This window comes from Callospermophilus lateralis, chromosome 8 (assembly GCF_048772815.1).
Source record: "Callospermophilus lateralis isolate mCalLat2 chromosome 8, mCalLat2.hap1, whole genome shotgun sequence".
NCBI classification, from domain to species: Eukaryota; Metazoa; Chordata; class Mammalia; order Rodentia; family Sciuridae; genus Callospermophilus; species Callospermophilus lateralis.
In genome coordinates, this window is record NC_135312.1 from 113,459,733 (window position 1) to 113,479,080 (window position 19,348).

The following is a 19,348-nucleotide window of genomic DNA, read 5'->3' on the forward strand; positions in this document are numbered from 1 at the left end:
ACTCACATTTCATTTTTGCAATTTTATTAGTTTTGAGTGACTTTTTTTTTTTTTGAGATACAGTTCGCATGCTAGAAAATTCTTCCCTGAGTATACAATTCAGTGATAGTTTGGTATATTCAGACTTGTAGGATCATTACTACTACATAAGCTTAGGATGTTTTCATCACTCTTGTCATGTCCTCACACCTTCACACCTCCACACCTCCCAGCCCTAGGTAGCACTTAGTAGACTTTCTGTTTTTAAGAACGTTTTATAAAGATAGCATCATAAAATATTTATCCTTTGGTGTCTGGCTCCTTTCACTTAGCAAAATATTTTCAGTTTGTAGTATGTATCAGTATTTCATTCATTTTTATGACTGAATAATATTCCATTTTATACACACACACACACACACATATACATATATACACGCACCACATTTTGTTTATCTATTCATCAGTCGATGTATTGACTATTAGGAATACTTCTTCTGTGAATATACTTGTGTAAGTTTTTGTATGGATATATTTTTATTTCTTTTAGGAACATATTACAAGGGAGGTTTTATTAAAAAAAAAAACCAGCTACAATGTAAAAAAACTTAAGCAAAATCAGCTATTGCATACTATAAAGGAGACATTGTTTGCAGTTTGAGTTCAGACAAACCTAATATAACAATACAAAACAAATACCAAATAGCCCTTTGATCTATATAAATGGGGTGGATTTTTCCAAGTAATGGGATGATTTTTTGAGTGTTTGAGGAACTGTCAAAATGACTGTGCCATTTTATTCTCCCACCAAGTATGTGTGAAGGTTCTAGTTCCTCCACATCCTTATAGGCGTCTATTACATTTTAGTCATCCTAGTTGGTGAGAAGTAGGATCTCTGTGGTTTTAATTTTCTTTTCCCTGACTTTCTTTTGTGTGGTAGGCATCATTTCATGTGCTTTTGACCATTTGTTTGCCTTCTTTGGAGAAATATCTGTTCAAATCTTCACCAGTTAAACTGGGTTGTCTTTTTAAATGTTGAATTATAAATGTTCTTTATATGTTCTAAATACTAGACCCTGACCAGATCTGTGATTTGCAGTATTTCCCCCTATTCTGTGGATTACCTCTTTACTTTCTTGATGGTGTCATGAAGTACAGAAGTTTTAAATTTTGATTAAGTTCAGTTTATCTTTTTTTTTCTTTTGTTTCTTGTACTTTTGGTGTCATATTACAAATTTATTTTTAAATAAATATTCATTGACAGTCTAGGTCTATGACAAGGGTTTAATTATCATAGGACTGAAAAAACACGGGCGTTTTCTGTGTTTGACAGCGAAAGCCCAAAGGAAGCAATTATTCTTGTATTTGTGCTTCAATTCCTCAGCTAATTGTATTCAGCAAAACCTTATGTTTGATCCCATGTGTTACAGTGAAAATATTATTTGTGTTGTGATTTGTTTATTAATATTAGTATTGTGAATTTATGTTTAGTTTTTTGGACTGGAGAAAGGAAGGGTCTTTTAATAATTTATCACAGTAATTCTAACATTTGATTTCATATCTTAATCATTGCCTTTTAAGTTTAAGTTCTTTTTATCTTTTCTGTGAAGAGGGAATAGTTATTTAGAATTTTATTGATTTTAATTTTGTGCAGATTATGTGTAGGCAAAAGTATTTTGAATTTTTGTAATTCTAGCTATGGAGTAAATAAAAATTTCCTCTGAATTATTAAGTTCATATCTTTTTTTTTTTTTTTTGATACTGGGGATTGAACTCAGGGTCACATAATCATTGAGCCACATCCGCAACCCTTTTTATTTTTTTATTTTGAGATAGGGGCTCGCTAAGGTTTTCAGGGCCTTGTTAAGTAGCTGAGGCTGGCCTTGAAACATTGGATCCTCCTGCCTCAGCCTCTGAGATGCTTGGATTAGTGTGTAACACTGCAACCAGCTTAAGCACATATCTGTAACATTTTTATAAGACCAGTTTAATTTCGTTTTCTGATTATTATGTGACTTCTGCTCTTGAATGAGAAATGAACCACATGAGATTTGTTTTTGCCTCTTTTTTTGACTGAGTACATTTCTCAACTTGCATGTGGATTGGGTGGCCAAAAACTGGTTTGAGATATCAGAAGACAGAACATGGGGCTGACAGAACAGTTAAACTTTAGTAGAGAGAAACCCTGAAAGCATGATAATATCAGAGGAAATGAGCCATACATCTGAGTATCATTTCTACCCAGTTATGTGGCTGACCACCAAATTATGAAGGGGCTAAAATATCCTCCAGGGTTTTGCTACCCAGCCCTTAAAAGTTCACTCTTTTTCTTTTTTTTAAAGGAGGGGCATTTTAATGGGACCAGGAAGAGTGATTAGATTTTTTTTTTTTTAAAAGAGAGAGTTTTTAATTTTTTAAATTTTTTTTATTTTTTAATTTTTTTAGTTTTCGGCGGACACAACATCTTTGTTTGTATGTGGTGCTGAGGATCGAACCCGGGCCACACACATGCCAGGCGAGCGCGCTACCACTTGAGCCACATCCCCAGCCCTAAAAGTTCACTCTTAATAGAGCTGTTTTAGAATGGAATTCCCTGTGTGTCCGACTATATGATTCTCTGAAAGTAGAGATGGGACTGTGGTAGCAATTCAGCATGGTATGATTATGTTCTCATTTTTAGTTAAGTAAATGGTTGTATATGACATGATTTACCCAATACAATATTGTTTACTGAGAAATGTCTGTCTCGCCTGGAGTTCAGACGTGTTCACTTCTTAATAGTGTCTCTGTGCTATGATGGATCATGGACAGCTGATCCATTCTTTTTAGTCACCTAAGTAGATACATATCATCTACCTCTTGAGTTCAGAATGTCAAAATTTGGCAAGTGAAAATTTTGATTAGATTGTCTCCCAGAGGGCGAAAATAATTGTGCCAGTAAAGTTTATTTTTGAGCCCTTTGTCAATCTGCTTAGAAATATGAATATTTTAAATATCAAATTATTGATAATTTCCTGAACATTTGCTCTCTTTTCTTATAGGCATGGAGAGGGTAGGGGTAGAGGGAAAAAAATCCCACTGGAAACTGAGTACCATTCAATTTCATCTTGCATCTGGGAATCCTAAATTCTACAGTATAATTGTGTAATAGCTTTTATCTTTTAAGTGTATTTTAGATTCTTTAATTCATTTGTCTCCAGATTGTTTATTAGGATTCTACCGTAAAAATAGGCTTCAGATTTTATTTTCTCTACCTCATATTCATCTTCTAAGTTTTTGATTTAAAAAATTTAGGTTTATTGAGATATAATTAATGCATAATTTGATGACTTATTTATGTGCACATGAAACCATCATTAAATTTAAGGTAGTAAGTGTGTACATTAACCTTGAAAGCCTTTTTGTAACTTTGTAATGTCCCCTTTTCTCCCTTCCCAGGCAATCCTTAACTTGCTTTTTGTCACTATAAATTATTTTTCTACAATGTTATATAAGTAGAATCAGATAATGTGTCTCAAGTCTGGCTTATTTCCTCCTGCTTAATAAATCTGAGATTCATTCATATTTTTTACATGGACTATTAATACTTTATTTTTGTTGGGTATTCCTTTCTTTCTTTTTTTTTTTTTTTAACCTTTTTTTTTTCATTTACCTTTTGCTAAATTGGGTTGTTTACTGTTTTTGGCTGTTACGGATAAAGAGGCCCCAAACATTTGTGTGCAGTTGTTATGTAGACATATGTTTTTATTTCTCCTGAGAGGAATGGCAGAGTAATACAGTAGGTGTATGTTTTCCTTTATAGGAAATCACCAAACTTTTCCAAAGTGGTTGTATCTTACTGCTGACAGTGTATTACTGCTAGCATCTAGTTATTCAGAGTCCTCAGAACATTTGTTGTGGTCAGTTATTTTAATTTTACTTGTTTTAGTGGTTAGATAATGACATCCCATTGGGGCATTATTCTCATTTTCCTAATGAATAATGATGTTGCACATTGCTGCCTATGTGTATTTGCTATTCCTGTATCTTCTTTTGTTGAAACATTTTCTCAAATATTAAAAAATTTTTTGGGGCGTTGTTGCTGAGGTGCAAGAGTACTTAATATAGTCTAGATATAAGCCCTTTGGACAACTATTTGCAGGTTTTTCTGAGTTTGTTGCTAGCCTTTTCATTTTTTAAACAGTGTCTTAAGTTCAAAAGTCTTTTATTGTTTTCCTGAAGAACAGTCTATACTTTTACTTTTGTCTTTTGTGCTTTTAGTGTTGTATTTTGGTAAACTGAAAGATGTCCACCTTCTAATTTCCAAAAATGTGTATTTTATCTTACATGGCTGAAGGAACTCTGCATACATGATTATATTAAGGACTTGAGATGGGGAGGTTATCCTGGATTATTCAAGCAAGTCAGTGTAATCAGAGAGTCCTCATAAGTGAGTGAAAAGGTCAAGGCAGACAAGAGATGGGAGACTAATGCACAGGCTGGAATGATGTGCTTTTGAAGGGGGAAGAAGGGACCAAGAACTAAGGAATTCTGATAGCTTTCTAAGCACTAACCAGAGCAAGGAAAGAGATGAACTTTGAACTTCTGGAAAGAATACTGGTCTGCTAATACCTTGATTTTGGTTCAATTAAACTGTTTTTGAATATTTGGCCTTAAGAACAGTGTAAGATAATAAATTTGCTATTCTATGCTACCAAGTTTGTGGTAATTTGTTACAGCAGCCATAGAAAGCTAATTTTAGATTTTGGTACCTATATGTGGAGCACTGCTGTAAAAAATGCCTAAAAATGTGGAGTGGCTTTGAAATTGGGGAATGGGTTTTGAGTAACATGAAAGAGAAAGCTTAGATTGCTTTGCATTTACTATTGGTAGAAAAACAGATGTTAAAGGTTTTGCTTGTGAGCCCTCAGAAGAGAGAGAGAGGCATGTTGAGAAAAACCATACCATTCTAGAGGATGGTGAAATCATCAAAGAACACTGTTGGAGGAAACATGGATGTTAAAGACCCTGATGATGAGGACCCAGAAGAAAGTCAGAAGCATGGTCAAGAAATTTCATATTTTTTTTAGAGAACACCCAAATCCTCATAAACAGAATGATTGTGGAAGTGTGAATGTTAAAAGTGCTGCCACTGTTGAGAGCTCCCAAGGAAATGAGGAATATGTTAGTGGAAACTGGAGTTAAGGAGATCCTTGTTAGATACAAAAAGCTTACCTAAATTCTATAGTTTATACTAGCTCTATTCTGTCTTATGTTGGTATGGTAACAATCACTTGTGTATAAATTTGTTGTTCTATCTGTACTTGCATAAAGTAGTTTTAATTAGTGTGATGGTTATATTTTTACATAAATTACACTAATGTTTCAATAACATTTTTTGAGCAAACATCTTAGGTAGACTGCATATATTTATTCTTGAAATACCTTTATCACTAAAGAAAGACATTTTGTAGCTTTCTTTTGTGTGAACAGATATGTAAAAAAGTAATTTGCTTTAAAATTCTGGATTTCCCTTTTCATTTAAATATTTTGATTTTATAATTAAAATGATTATATTGCAAAAATACGTACATTAGTTTCATTTAGCTTATTATTGAAGAAAATTATTTTGGAATTTTGAGGTGTACTTTTAGAATAAGTTTAAATGGTTATGTTTGTTAATGTGTACTATTTATTAGTGGATGTTAATTTTTTCTTCTGGATTCTAGATTTTGTTTACTTGGTTTTTGGAAGGAGATATGTAAAAGTAATAATTACTATATTTTGAGTCATCATTAAGTTGAAATTCAGTGTTGAAATTTAAAGTAAAATTTAATGCTATTTAGTGTGGACTTCCTAAATATTATAGTTCCCTCTTCTGTCTTTTCTGAGCTACTGCACCATGTTAATTTTTTCAGATTTTTTTTTAACAAGTGTTTCAAAATTACTGGTAGACTTAAATTTTTATTTCTCCGGAGTTAGAATTCCTGTGTTTGTTAATTATATTTCTGACGAGGTTAGAATTTGGAGTTTAATTATCAAAAGTTATTTGTAGGAAATATGGGAGATTGGGCTACAAGATAATGACACAAAACCACATGGACAGTTACATAATTTGAGACAACTAAAATGATTTTTGAAAGTCAGTGACATGGAAGAAAAGAGGACCAGTTGAGTTGCTTTTAAGATTTAAGATATATAGTAGCCTTGTGCAAAGAGGGATTCTCCTTTGGATTCTGTTTAGATTAAGTTAGGTAGAAAAGACATTTTTGAGACATTCTGGAAAAGTTAAAAAATATTGACTTATTAGTTAAGATCGTGGAAGTACAGTTAATTTGTTGTTGTGTGTAAGGTGATTTTTTGAGTATGAAAGGCTCTGGCCAAATTAAAGATCCATAAGGATGTATGAGGGCGAGAATGGTATTGTCATGATGCCTGGGATTTGGTTTAAAATACCTTAAAAAAGAATCAAAGATAAAGCAGTCCTGGCACTATTTTGAATAAGTGTTGATCATAGGTGATAAGTGTGTAAATAGGGGTTCATTATACTCTCTTCTTGCAGATATTTGAAATTTTTCATTTAAAAAATTCAAATTTTTATTTACCGACAACACATGTTTTTGCTGGCATTACTCTCAATATTTAAAAAATGTTCTTAAAATTAAAAAAATTATTTACATTTCGATTAATGAAATGAGACTTCCTAGTCATTTCTTTCTTCCTCCTATATTTTTTTCTTCTTGGCAGTTGGCACCATCTGCTGTAGTAAATATTTGTTTTGTTTGTTATGTATCTTCTCCCCTGGAAATAAGTTCAGTGAAGCCAAAAGAATTTTTTGTCTCTCTTGCATGTTGCTACATCTTCATTACTCATACCTGCTTAGCACATGGGAGATACTTAAATATTTGAAGAATGAATGAATGAATGAATGAATGGGAATCATAAGTCTAGAGAAGACTTGGGGTTTGGCCAAGGAGAGGACCAAAGAGAGTCTGTTTGAGAATTAGCTTTTATAGGACATAAGGGGAAAATGTAGCTAATACATAATAATTCAAGATAACATCTGTCCCATTGTTAAAAACTAGCCTTAATATATCAAGCATCCAACATATTCTTAGCAATAGGAATTACTATAAATCATACTGCATCCCCCCTAATCATCTCCTCCCTCCCCCGCCCCCCTCAGATAGGCTCTCACTGTATTGACCTGGCAGATCTCCAACTTCTAGGCTCCAGTGATTCTCTGACCTTATTAGCCCTCCAAGTACCTGATACTTCAGGTGTACACCACCACACCTGGCACTTTCATATATTCTTTAATGTGTGTCTGTATTGTGTGCTTTCTCCTTAGTGTATTTATCACTGAAGATAATCCTATTTGGAGGTGTATTCATTTAAAGTTTATTTCTTCTCTGGAAAAAATTATTTAAGATTAATTATTTCATTGGCAAAATGAGTTCAGAAACTCATATATATTTTCTTTTAATATAAAAACATCATCTCACATTTTCCTTTTTCCTTCAATGAACTTTCATTATTTTTCAATGAGTGAGTTTTTTTTTAATTCCTACTCTATGGAAATCATAATTTTGGTTATCTACTACTTTAAAAAATAGATGGTAGCACTTTTGTTAAATCCATCTAATAATAATTGGGCTCATGTATTGAAAATGACAGTGAAAATTCAAAAACATTTTATATTTGATATCCTAAAATGAGTATTACTTTTTTTATAACAAATGTAAGCCTTGATTTAAGAAAAAATGTGTGCAAACGTTTCTAATGAATCTCAATTTGTTTTGGTCTCAGGACACCTTTAAACTCTTAAAAACTGCTGAAAACCCTAAGGAGCTCTTTAAAATTGTGGGTTATGTCTTTTAATATTTACCCTATTGTAAAATAAAAATAAAAAGTTTAATATGTATTGATTTATTAAATTCATTGAAAAATAACATCCAATTACATGTTCATACAATTAACATATCTTTTGGGGAAAATTGCTATATTTTCCTGAAACAGAAAAAAAATTAATGAAAAGAATGGCATTCTTTTTCATTTCTGCAAATGAATTTAAAGTCTAGCTTAGTGGAAGACATTTGTATTCTCATTTGCCTCTGTGTTCAAACAGGTTGGATATTACATGCCATGTAATCAGAGTAAAACTTTATATATACTGGTAAAATAGATGAGAGTAAAAACATAAGAGACATCTCAGTATTGTAAAAATAGTTTTGATCTCATAGAGTCCATGTAAGGGTCATAGGAACCCACAGGTCCACATTTTGAGAATTGTTGGAGTCTTCTCTCAAGGGTACTATATATGAAATATATGGTTATTTTTAAATGAAAGAATAATTGTTTTTTTAAATACAATAATATGAGTCAGATAAGTTTTTGACATTTAGAATTACTTGCAGTTAAGGGAGAAAGTATCTTTGAAATGACATTAAGCTTATTGAAGAAGTAGCATGATACTTAATTGTCATTAATGAACAAATATTAATGTCTCCTCTACTTTTTAAACATATGTATGGCTAAATTTAAATACTGCTTTTTTTGTAAGCAATATTATGCTGCTTTTTGGATAATTTTTAATGGTTTATCTTTGTTGGTTTGCTTTCTATCTAAATAGAGAATCAGTAGTACATTAAATTAGCTGACATGGAAGGAAAATTATAAATAATGAAAATAGCTGTTATTGCTTACAAGCTAATTTGGTTAAAAATAATCTGAGACAAGGGATATTGGTGGGGGTGACAAGGAAGATGAAGCATTGCAAGATATTTCAGAAGCATTCTGTTCTTTTGGATATTTTATTTCATTATTTCTTTCAGAAACAGTAGTGATGCTGAGGAGCTAGTAAAATAACTTATTTTCATTAAGAGGAGTATGCATTTGGTAGAGTTGTTTAATTGATACTTGTCTGTTAATATTAGACAATGATTTATTTATAGGCTTCTGCTAATTATAAAATTCATAAAAATCTCAAGCTATTAAGGGCATGTTGTACATTCATTGGCAATATAAATTGTGTCAGATTTTAATACTTGGTACATATTTTTACATTAGCATGATATATTAATTTTTTCATTACCTCTTTCAGCTTCCCCATCTCACACATTTGCTAAAGTAATGCATCAGCAGCAATAGGACCTTTTTCCCTAACGTGTCTAACATGCACCTGAGATTATCTAGAGCAGAGCTATAGCTAGATTTTAGAAGTTCTTTTGTTAAATCATATAAGAAACTTAAACTGATAGTACTTCATGTTTTCCATATAAAGTGCTCTTTCGATGAATAGTTTGTATAGCAGCAGCACAGCAAAGGCAGACTTCTTGGCAATACCAGCACAATTGCATCTGCAGATGAGGCTTTAAAATTCTGTGCAGCAGACAGTACCTCCAGCAGGCGAGTAAAAGGTTACTGCATTATTTTGCTTGTTTGTTTCCATAGACCTTATCTACAAAAGGTTTTTTTTTTTTTTTTTAAATCAGTGTGAAGTGCATGCATGTTTTTTTTAGATATTCTGAAAGAATTGATTTAAGTATAACATGAATATCAAAAGGGCAGTACAAGGTGAAGGCAGAGGCAATACTGGCTCTTTTAGCTTTAAACCAGGGAAGAAACTGAGCACAATACATACACAAATGAGGAAGCTTTCAGTGCCACAAAAAATATGAAGTTTTAAAAATATATATTTTAAATGGAGATGTTTTATTACATTCAGTTTCTTGACCATCTTTTCCCAAAAAGGTGTTGTTAACAAGGATTGGCAAGTCACAGGTCTGTGACTGTTTATTAAGTTATAATTATTTGAAGTATGATTATTTGAGATGGGTGAAGTATTTATAGTAATGTGATATTCCTTGTTGTGGGTTATAATTACATGATGTAAATAATTATATTATTGGGAAAGGTAGAATGCTTAAATATAAAAGATACTAGAAAATGGCTAGCATTCTTAATACTATTTCTTGTGTTTTTGAGTGGTTTGTGGTATTTAAAAAATCTAATGAAATGCAAATAACCAAATGAAAAGATTCAATAATCAAAACAGATTCTTGATGGCTTTTTACTTATTTTTAATAACCTATCTAGATAGCCACATGTCTTTTTCTTCTTATTAAGACTCTTTTAACATTTATGATAGCAGGGGCTTCCTTGGACTATCTTGCTGTTTATTTTTATCATTATCTGCACTGTTATTTTTCTATAGGATTGTATTGCTCATTACTTCTCAAGTCTAAGCACAGTACTCAGGATTTTTTTACTCTGCATCTTATTCAACCACCCTCCTGCCCTCTCCCACCAACCCTTAAAGATGAGCTACTTTGTGTAGCTACTACCTAAAATTTGTTTGCTAAGAAAATACTTAGGTTTATGTTTCTGTTTCTTACTCAATTTTATATTGAATAATAAGATTGAAAACAATTCTGTAAATTAATCTATAGTATAGAAATAAAATCAGTTGATTTTTCTTACTGTGAGTATTTGGCAGGCTTCTTGAATTGTAGAGTCATAAAAGGTCAGCAGTTCTGATTGGTAAGTTAAAGAATCCGTTCAGTAATTTGCTCCCTGTTGTTTCTCAAAGCAATGCTGCAGCAGTTCTTTTCCAGATATTGAGCCGTTCTTGAACGGTGTGTGTGGGGACAGCAAGGGGTGGGGCTCATTCCTGTTGGTTGTTGAAATAGTGTGCATTTACAAAGGGAACAGGTTGGATAGGCTGAGCTGAAGGAGTAGGCAAACAGATCTAAACTGATGGAAGACAGAAAGAGTGGTTAGTATAATTTTTAGGATGTCTTACCTTGAGTTTGTTCCTTTGTTAAGTACTTGGGCTTTAATATAAAACAGTTTGAAATATTAAAGCACCTTACCTTCTGTCTGAAGAGTAGCCAGGAGACTTCTGTTTCTAATATCCAGTTTTTCTTGGCGATGAGTTTGTGGCTGGTATCATCTGTGGGGAAGCTGTTGTTTTATTCTTTTTTAGCAGTGTTTCTTTTAGCCGGAGAGCTGCAGAATGAGGCAGTTAGCCAATTTTGAGTATATACGGGACATTACCAGTTCTGATTTTTTAAGTCAAATTCTCATCTAATGAGCAAGTCAATGTGTGGCTGTGGCTGCAGCATTATTTCTTCTTTAATGAAGAGGTTGAGCCGTTCGACCTGCTGCTCCGATCTTTTCTCTTGTAGCCATACATCAGACCAGTTGCAGAGATTATCCATCGAATGTCCCAGACAACCAAAGGTAACTACATAGATTTATTTCAAATAAAAATATACAATTAAAATGGCTGCATTATAACTAGGGCCAAATGATTAAAAAGAAAAGACCAATTAAAGATGTTCTTAGCAGTTTTCTTGACCTTGCAGTAGCTATCCAATATCATTTTGTCATCATCAGATTGTGTAGCAATGGAAATGCACTGCAGTAATTGATTTTGTAATAGGATCAGGTGATTTACTAGCTGCACTGACAACCACTTGCTTGCTTGCTCTGAGCTGTGGAGTACTCTAATGGATGTTGTGATTGCAGCCTGGAGTTGATCTGAGACTGCTGGTCACTTAAAGCAGCAGCAGCATTTATTTTTGAAATGAGAAAAGTTAATTTTTTTCTCTTATTTTCTTTTTTGCTTTAAGTTTTGGATAACCACAATAATTTCATAATTAATTTGAATATCCTCATGAAATTTTAGAAATTGTATATTATTTCACTCATCAATTCATAAAAAGTTAATTCTTATGATTAACCTTGAATAGAATAAAACATCGTCTCTCTGTTTTCTGTTTCTAGCTTAGCATCAATATATGTATCAACATACTCTGGTCTTGACATCAGAGCACGTGTCTTAAGATTTAAGAATTTATGTTTAAATATCCTGTGTTATCTAAGTGACATAGAATATCCTTAAGATTTATAAGATTTATTTATTTATCAGTTTTAAACTCTTAACTATAATTTTAATATTGGAATTATGATAAATTCTTGATCTAGCAAATTGTGCTAGAAAATTGTTTTGTATACTTTTTTGGTCTTTTGCTCTCAGTGATTTCATGGATGCAAGAATATTAAGAAATCTGAGGTGTATCATTTCTAAAGGATACTGATGAAAACATTAGTAGCCCTTTTAAAGTAATGTTTAAGGATATAGCAAATTCAAAACAATATGTAGGGTAATGTAATATCAAAATTATAAAATTTAAAGTGATTAATTTTGGGGGGGACATTTCTTATTAATTTTCCATGGAATTGAAGATTTCATAAGAAGAATGGTATTAATCATGGTCTCTGGCAATTTTATTAACATGAACAACCTTTTAGGGAGCAAAACCTTCGGGCTGCCAAACATTTTAAGACTAGTTCCTCAACATTTTAGGTTAAAATATACACAATGTCTTTGTTGGTTTAGATCATAACATTTTATTTCTGTATTTAGGAGCAGAGAGGTAGATACAAAATCTTGCAAGAAGTTGTAGGGATGAGAAACTCCAAGAAACCATGCAGCTCTGGTCTGGAAACCTGTTTTTGGTACCTACGGCTAAGCCACCTGGGAAAATCATAAAGTGATTATATTTTATTAATGTTTTTGTTTTCATCTTTCATGCTTTTTGAACAACTTATTAATTACAAATGTAGAAATATAGGATTAACTGTGTCTGTAGAATAGAATTACTGTTGTAGAAAGAAGTTTAAGACTCAGGTGCTAAGACCTTACCTACAATAAACTGCATTAGGAAAGCAAATGTCATCTCTTCCCTTTCCTTCTTCCCACACAACACCTCTACCTCTCTGACTAATATACATTAAAAATGTTTTGTACAGAACCAGACACATACAAATATGGACTTCTCTGTCATTCCCTATTTATGTTCTTGACATAGGATACTCTTTCCTAACCATGTGCAAAAACAAAATAACTAAAATTAGTAATTTGCCATGATAGAATCAAGCATAACATTGTCATTATATTAGAATCAAGCCACCATGTGAAGAGGGTGTCTTTCCTTTTCTGATGTAATCAAATCCTTGGCCTTAATATTTCTTGAAAGATGAAAATATTACTGCTATTGTTCTACACATTTTCCTGAATTTATATACTTTAAAAATTAATTGAAAAAGATGGTAAAGTAATTTAAACTGGAATTTGTAATTGTTTATTATTTAATAGGCAACTTTTTATCCCCCTCCACAATCCTCCATAAAACTTCTGTGACCATTAGTAATAGGAACATAAAAATGTTAATATCATTTTGAGATTTGTTCAAGGATACATTTCCTTTATGTGAAAGTAATGGGCTATTCACAAATTAATTATTGATATGTTTCACTGGAGTGGTTGGAGTCATCTACCTTAGAGTATTGTTTATTTTTTTTGCCATGAATTGAGCAAATAGGAAGAAAGAAAATACTAGAATATGTTGATTACTTTTTTTTAAAAGAATGATTATAAAAGACGATGTTATGATTGCTCTCTAATTATACAGTATTTCATGTAAACTAACTGAGTAGTAAACTTTGTGAAGTTCCTGCCCCAGTGGAGCTGCCTTTTCTAAAGAGCCCTGAATCAAGCATTTAAAGGCTTAGATTTAATTAGGCTCTGCCACTAATCTGCTTGATGATCTTGATCAAATTATGAATGAACATTTTAAAGTATCCTAAACAGACTTTTAAAATGACCATTAGGGAGAAATCAGTTTACCCTTTCCAGTGTGAGGTAGTTACAATAGTTGTCCTGGAAGATATAGAAGTTAGAATTAAGTGGAAGGCTGAGATTTCTTAAAAGAATCAGGTTGTAGATGATATTGATGTCTCCTTTTAATCTTTCATATCTTCTGGGGGGTGCAAGGATGCATAGTTTGCAAAAAGTGCTGGTTTATATATGTGTGTGTGTGTGTGTGTGTGTGTGTGTGTGTGTGTGTGTGTGTTTCCTCTGCTGGGGATTGATCTCAGGGCCTAGCACATTTAGACAAGCGTTGTACCTTTGAGATATACACCCAGCTCTTGTTTTACCTTTTATGATATTTGGTAGTCTTTAAATAGAGTAGTTATCCTAGAAATTGTCTTAGTGGTTAAAAGAACAGACCTGGGATTAAATTCTGACATTGGTACTTGTTCATGTAACAGTGTTCTAAGACAATTTTATTAAAGTGTTTATTCAGTACCTAGCATGTTTTTAAGTAATCATTTTTCTAAAAAACGGTAGGATATTGTTATCAAAACTCTGTGTATGTTTATTAGATAAGCTATGTGTAGTCCCCTTTGTTGCTGAGCCAAAGAGTCTTGTGGGTTGGTTGAATTAGGTGCTTTAGCAGTGCTGGTCTTGTAATAATAATTATAACATCTTTATTGAACTCTTACTTTGGACCAGGTGCTCTACTAAGCATTTCTGTGTTAATTATCGTGTTCATGAGAAAGGTACTCTTAATTATTATTTTTAAAGGTGAGGACATTGAGACTTGAGAAGGTTTTGCTAGGGAATAGCAGAACCAGTAATAAAACTTATATTTTAAAATTGCTTTTTACTCCCCAAATTGTGGGTAGACTGCTGTACTTGGTGTACTTTTCCAAGTATTTGCACCTTCAGTTAAGCTGTGACTGTAGAAATGAAGCAAAATGCTGATCTGAAGACATACAGTTACCTAATTTTGTATTTTGAATAAGAAGTAAGTTCACTTCTTACTCAGCAGTAATTTATCTGTAATAGTTACTCATGTAAATGAAGCATGCATTTACTCTAGAGTAGTTTTTCTCAAAGTGTGGTTCATGGGTCACTTACATCTATTTCACTCAGGGTGATGGTTAAAAGTACAAATTTACATCATGATCCATTGACAGAATCACTTGAATGGGATCCCGGGTTCTTCATTTTTAAATAAACTCCCCTCATGGTTCTTATGTATACCAGTTTGAGAACCATTGGTATTGATAATGTGTTCCTGGTTCACCTATATACACATTGTCCATCAGCTTTTCTTTCCTTAAGAATTCAAGGATAATTTTTAACAATCCTTCAGATTGTTAAAAACATGTAGTCATGTGAATGAATAAGCAGTCTCATATACTAATGATTAAATGTGAACTAGTTATTCTGTGCTAGTGATTTTAGGAACATGTTTATGTAGTATTAAAAGTATTCATAAACCTCGACTCAGTCACCCTACCTTTAGGGATTTATCCTAAGGAAATAATCAGAGATTCACAGGAAAATTGAGGCACAGGCATGTTCATACCAGTATCAATTATAATAGTGAAAACTGGAAACAATTCAGTTTCAAACATCAGAGAAACAGTGACGTTATTTATTATATTCATTTGTTTGGACTACCACCCAGCCTTAAAACATCATATTGGGAAGATTATTACATATATAATAAAATGCTTGTGACGGATATAAAAATCTCAAAGAAAGTAAAATTGTGATAATACTATATGCACTCAGTACATATAGAGTTAGGTTAAAACTAAAATTAAATGAAATTGTCATTTTTGTAGGCCAGAAGTGGTTGAATGCCAGCATTTTCATTATAATACAGCACTAGCTTTTTTTTTTTTTTTTTTTTTTTAAGTTGTAGGTGGACACAGTGCCTTTATTTTATTTTTATGAGGTGCTGAGGATTGAACTCAGTGCCTCAGGCATGCTAGGTGAGCGCTTTATCCCTGAGCCACAACTCTGGGCGCCCTGGCACCAGCTTTTAAAGTTTGTATTCATATTGTTGAGGAAAAGACTGACTGGAAGGAAATACAACAAATTTATAAGGTAATTATCTCTGCATGGTAGGATTGTAGATAATTTAAAAATAATTCTTTACATGTTTTTATTTTCAAATTTTCTAAGTCTTAGATTTGACCCTTGTAATGAGGCAAAATAAATTTCTAACAAAAACAGTTATTGAAAACAGTTGGAAAGCTTCTGGGACAGCCCCAAGTAAAATTTTGGTAATCTTTTAAGGAAGCATAAAAACCTATCTGTTACTGATTTTTCTTAACTTTTTTTAAATTCCATAATGAGTATATTTATGTATATTGAATATATACACCTGTTAGACAGTTTTCTGTTGCTGTAACAATTACCTGAGGTAAACAATCTAAAAACAGGAAAGTTTATTTTGGTTTTTGGTTTAAGTTCATTGTTGATTAACCCTAGCTTTTGACCCTGTAGCAAAATAATATATCATGGCAGGGGAGTACACAGGTGGCAGGCAAAGGGAGGAGGGGCCAAGGTTCCAGTATCCCCTTGAGTGCACTTTCCAATGACTTAATTTCCTTTCTCTAGGCCCCACCTACTGAAGGTTCCACCACCTCCCAACAGCACCACAGGCTAGCAATCAAGCTCAGTTACTTGGGAGGCTAATGCAGAAGGATCATAAATGTAAGGCCAGTCTGGAAAACTTAGCAAGAACTCACAGAAGTCTTTTATTGCTGAGTAATATTCCATTGTGTGTGTGTGTGTGTGTGTATATATATACACACACACCACAGTTTATCTTTATTCATTCATCTATTGGAGGGCATCTGGGATGGTTCCAAAGTTTAGCTATTGTGAATTGAGCTGCTTTAAACATTGATGTGGCTGTACAACTGTAGTATGCTGGTTTTAAGTCCTTTGGGTATAGACTGAGGAGTGGAATAGCTGGGTCAAATGGTGGTTCCACTGAAAGTTTTCTAAGGAATCTCCATACTGCAGATTGGTGCAACCAATCTGGATTTACCTTGGTGATAAAGCATTTACCTTGGGTTCAAACCCCAGCCTCACCAAAAAAGAAAGGGATGGGGAGTGTGGGGGGGATGGGCCTCGAAGTAAGATATTAGTGAGGTAAAAACCTAAACCCAATACTTAATATGATCTGAGGCAAATCTGTAATAGTTTCAGTGTCTCCTCAACTTCAAAGTGAAGTTAATCGCTAATCAGCGTTTTGGGTGAAGATTAAAACAGATAACAGGGCTAGGGTTGTGTGGTAGAGTGCTTGCCTAGCATGTGTGAGGCCCTGACTTCGATCTTCAGCACCACATAAAAATAAACAAATAAAACAAAGGTATTGTGTCCAACTACAACTAAAAAATAAATATTAAAAAATATAGCAATATAAAACACCAAATACCTGGTATATGGTAGATTTGTCAGGACATAGTATATATTACTCTTAAACCATATTTTTAAAATTAAAATGTAAAGCATACTAAGGTGGAAGGGAAATGGATACCTTCCTTTCAGATTTTCAGCATGGTAATTTTCAAACTAAATATGACATAGATTATTAATTTAAGTCTATTTAATGTTATAAATTAAATTACAACTGAGATTTAAAATAACATAATCTAAAAGGAAGATTTAAAAAATACTTATTTGTTTTAATCAGTTATACATGACAGCAGAATGCTCTTCGATTCATTGTACACAAATGGAGCACAGTTTTTCACTTCTCTAGTTGTACACGAAGTAGGGTCACACCATTCGCGCACTCATACATGTTCTAGGGTAATGATGTTCTTCTCATTCCACCATCTTTCCTATCCCCATACCTACCTCCCTTGCCCAATCCAAAGTTCCTCCACTCATCCCATGCCACCCCCCCACCCCGCATTATGGGTTAACATTCATTTATCAGAAAACATTTGGCCTTTGACTTATTTCTCTTAGTATGATATTCTCTAACTCCATCCATCTACCTGCAAATGTATGATTTGATTCCCTTTTATTTCTAAATAATTTTCCACAGTTTCTTTGCCCATTCATCTATTGAAGGGCATCTAGGTTGGTTCCACAGTTTAACTATTGTGAATTGAGCTGCTATAAATGTTGATGTGGCTGTGTAGCTGTAGTATGCTGGTTTTAAGTCCTTTATGTATAAACTGAGGAGTGGTATAGCTGGGTCAAATGGTGGTTCCATTGAAAGTTTTCTAAGGAATCTCCATACTGCTTTCCAGATTGGTTATACTATTTTGCAGTCCCACCAGCAATGTATGAGTGTGCCTTTTTCCCCACATCCTCGCCAACACTTATTGTTGTTTATATTCTTATTAAGCTAATAGCTGCCATTCTGACTGGAGTGAGATGAAATCTTAGAGTAGTTTTGATTTGCATTTCTCTAATTGCTAGAGATATTGAGCATTTTTTCATATACTTGTTGATCGATTGTATATCTTCTGTGAATGACTGCTCAGTTCCTTAAGTCCATTTATTGACTGGGTTATTTGGTTTTTTGGTATTAAGTTTTTTGAGTTCTTTATATATCTTGGAGATTAGTTCTGTATCTGATGTGTGTGTGGTAAAGATTTTCTCCCATCTGTTCGCTCTCTCTTCACGTTATTGATTGTTTCCTTTGCTGAGAAGAAGCTTTTTAGTTTGAATCCATCCCATTTATTGATTCTCGATTTCATTTCTTGTGCTTTAGGAGTCGTGTTAAGGAAGTCAGGTCTTAAGCTGACATGATGAAGATTGGGCCTGCTTTTTCTTCTATTAGGTACAGAGTCTCTGGTGTAATTCCTGGAATTCTTGGTCCACTTTGAGTTGAGTTTTGTGCCTGGTGAGAGAGGGAGTTAATTTCATTTTGCTGCATATGGATTTCCAGTTTTCCCAGCACCACTTGTTGAAGAGGCTATCTTTTCTTCATTGTATGTTTTTGGTGCCTTTGTCTAATATGAGATAACTGTATGTGAGTTTGTCTCTGTGTCCTCTATTCTGTACCACTGGTCTACATGTCTGTTTTGGTGCCAATATCATGCTGTTTTTGTTACTATAGATTTGTAGTATAGTTTGAGGTCTGGTATTGTGATGTCTCCTGCTTTACTCTTCTTGCTAGGGATTGTTTGGCTATTCTGGGTCTCCTGTTTTTTTTCAAATGAATTTCATGATTGCTTTTCTGTTTCTATGAGGCAGACCATCCAGTTATAAAGCAATATATATGTCTCTGAAAAACACCCAGATTCTGAAAATTTTAGTCCCTAAAAATAGGGACAAACCACTCAGAAGCCTATGCAGCATTATACTGTGTGTTCTAACAAACTCAGTAACCATTATAATAAAAATATTAATACAGTTAAACATTTGCAACCAACACCAGTTAGTTCTAAGTCCTGGGATTTATGTTTTCTCCTTTGACATTCATTTCTACTTATGATCAATTTGTCAGAATTCATCAGTTGATCCAGGATGTGGTCTTTCATTCCTCCACCCTTTAAAACATAAATACAAAGAAAATATTTTCACAGCTTCTTTATCTCTACCTGCAGCCTCATGAGGTGGTTTAAATTTGAAGCCATTAATGAGTCCCCAGTTATCCCTTCTATAGAATTTAGTTTATTCTTTAAAATCATGATATATTGATAAGGCTGTTTTAGTGAGAAAGCTTGTCTCTTATGGCTTTAAAACATCCCTGCGCTATGAAAAATTATG

At 33.2% G+C, this 19,348-nt stretch overlaps 1 protein-coding gene across 4 annotated transcripts in view; it reads left to right on the plus strand.

The window, feature by feature from the left end:
* Positions 1–19,348, plus strand: part of Fbxw7 (F-box and WD repeat domain containing 7) — a 184,815-nt gene that overhangs the window by 61,874 nt on the left and 103,593 nt on the right. The gene's annotated exons all lie outside the window — the stretch shown is intronic.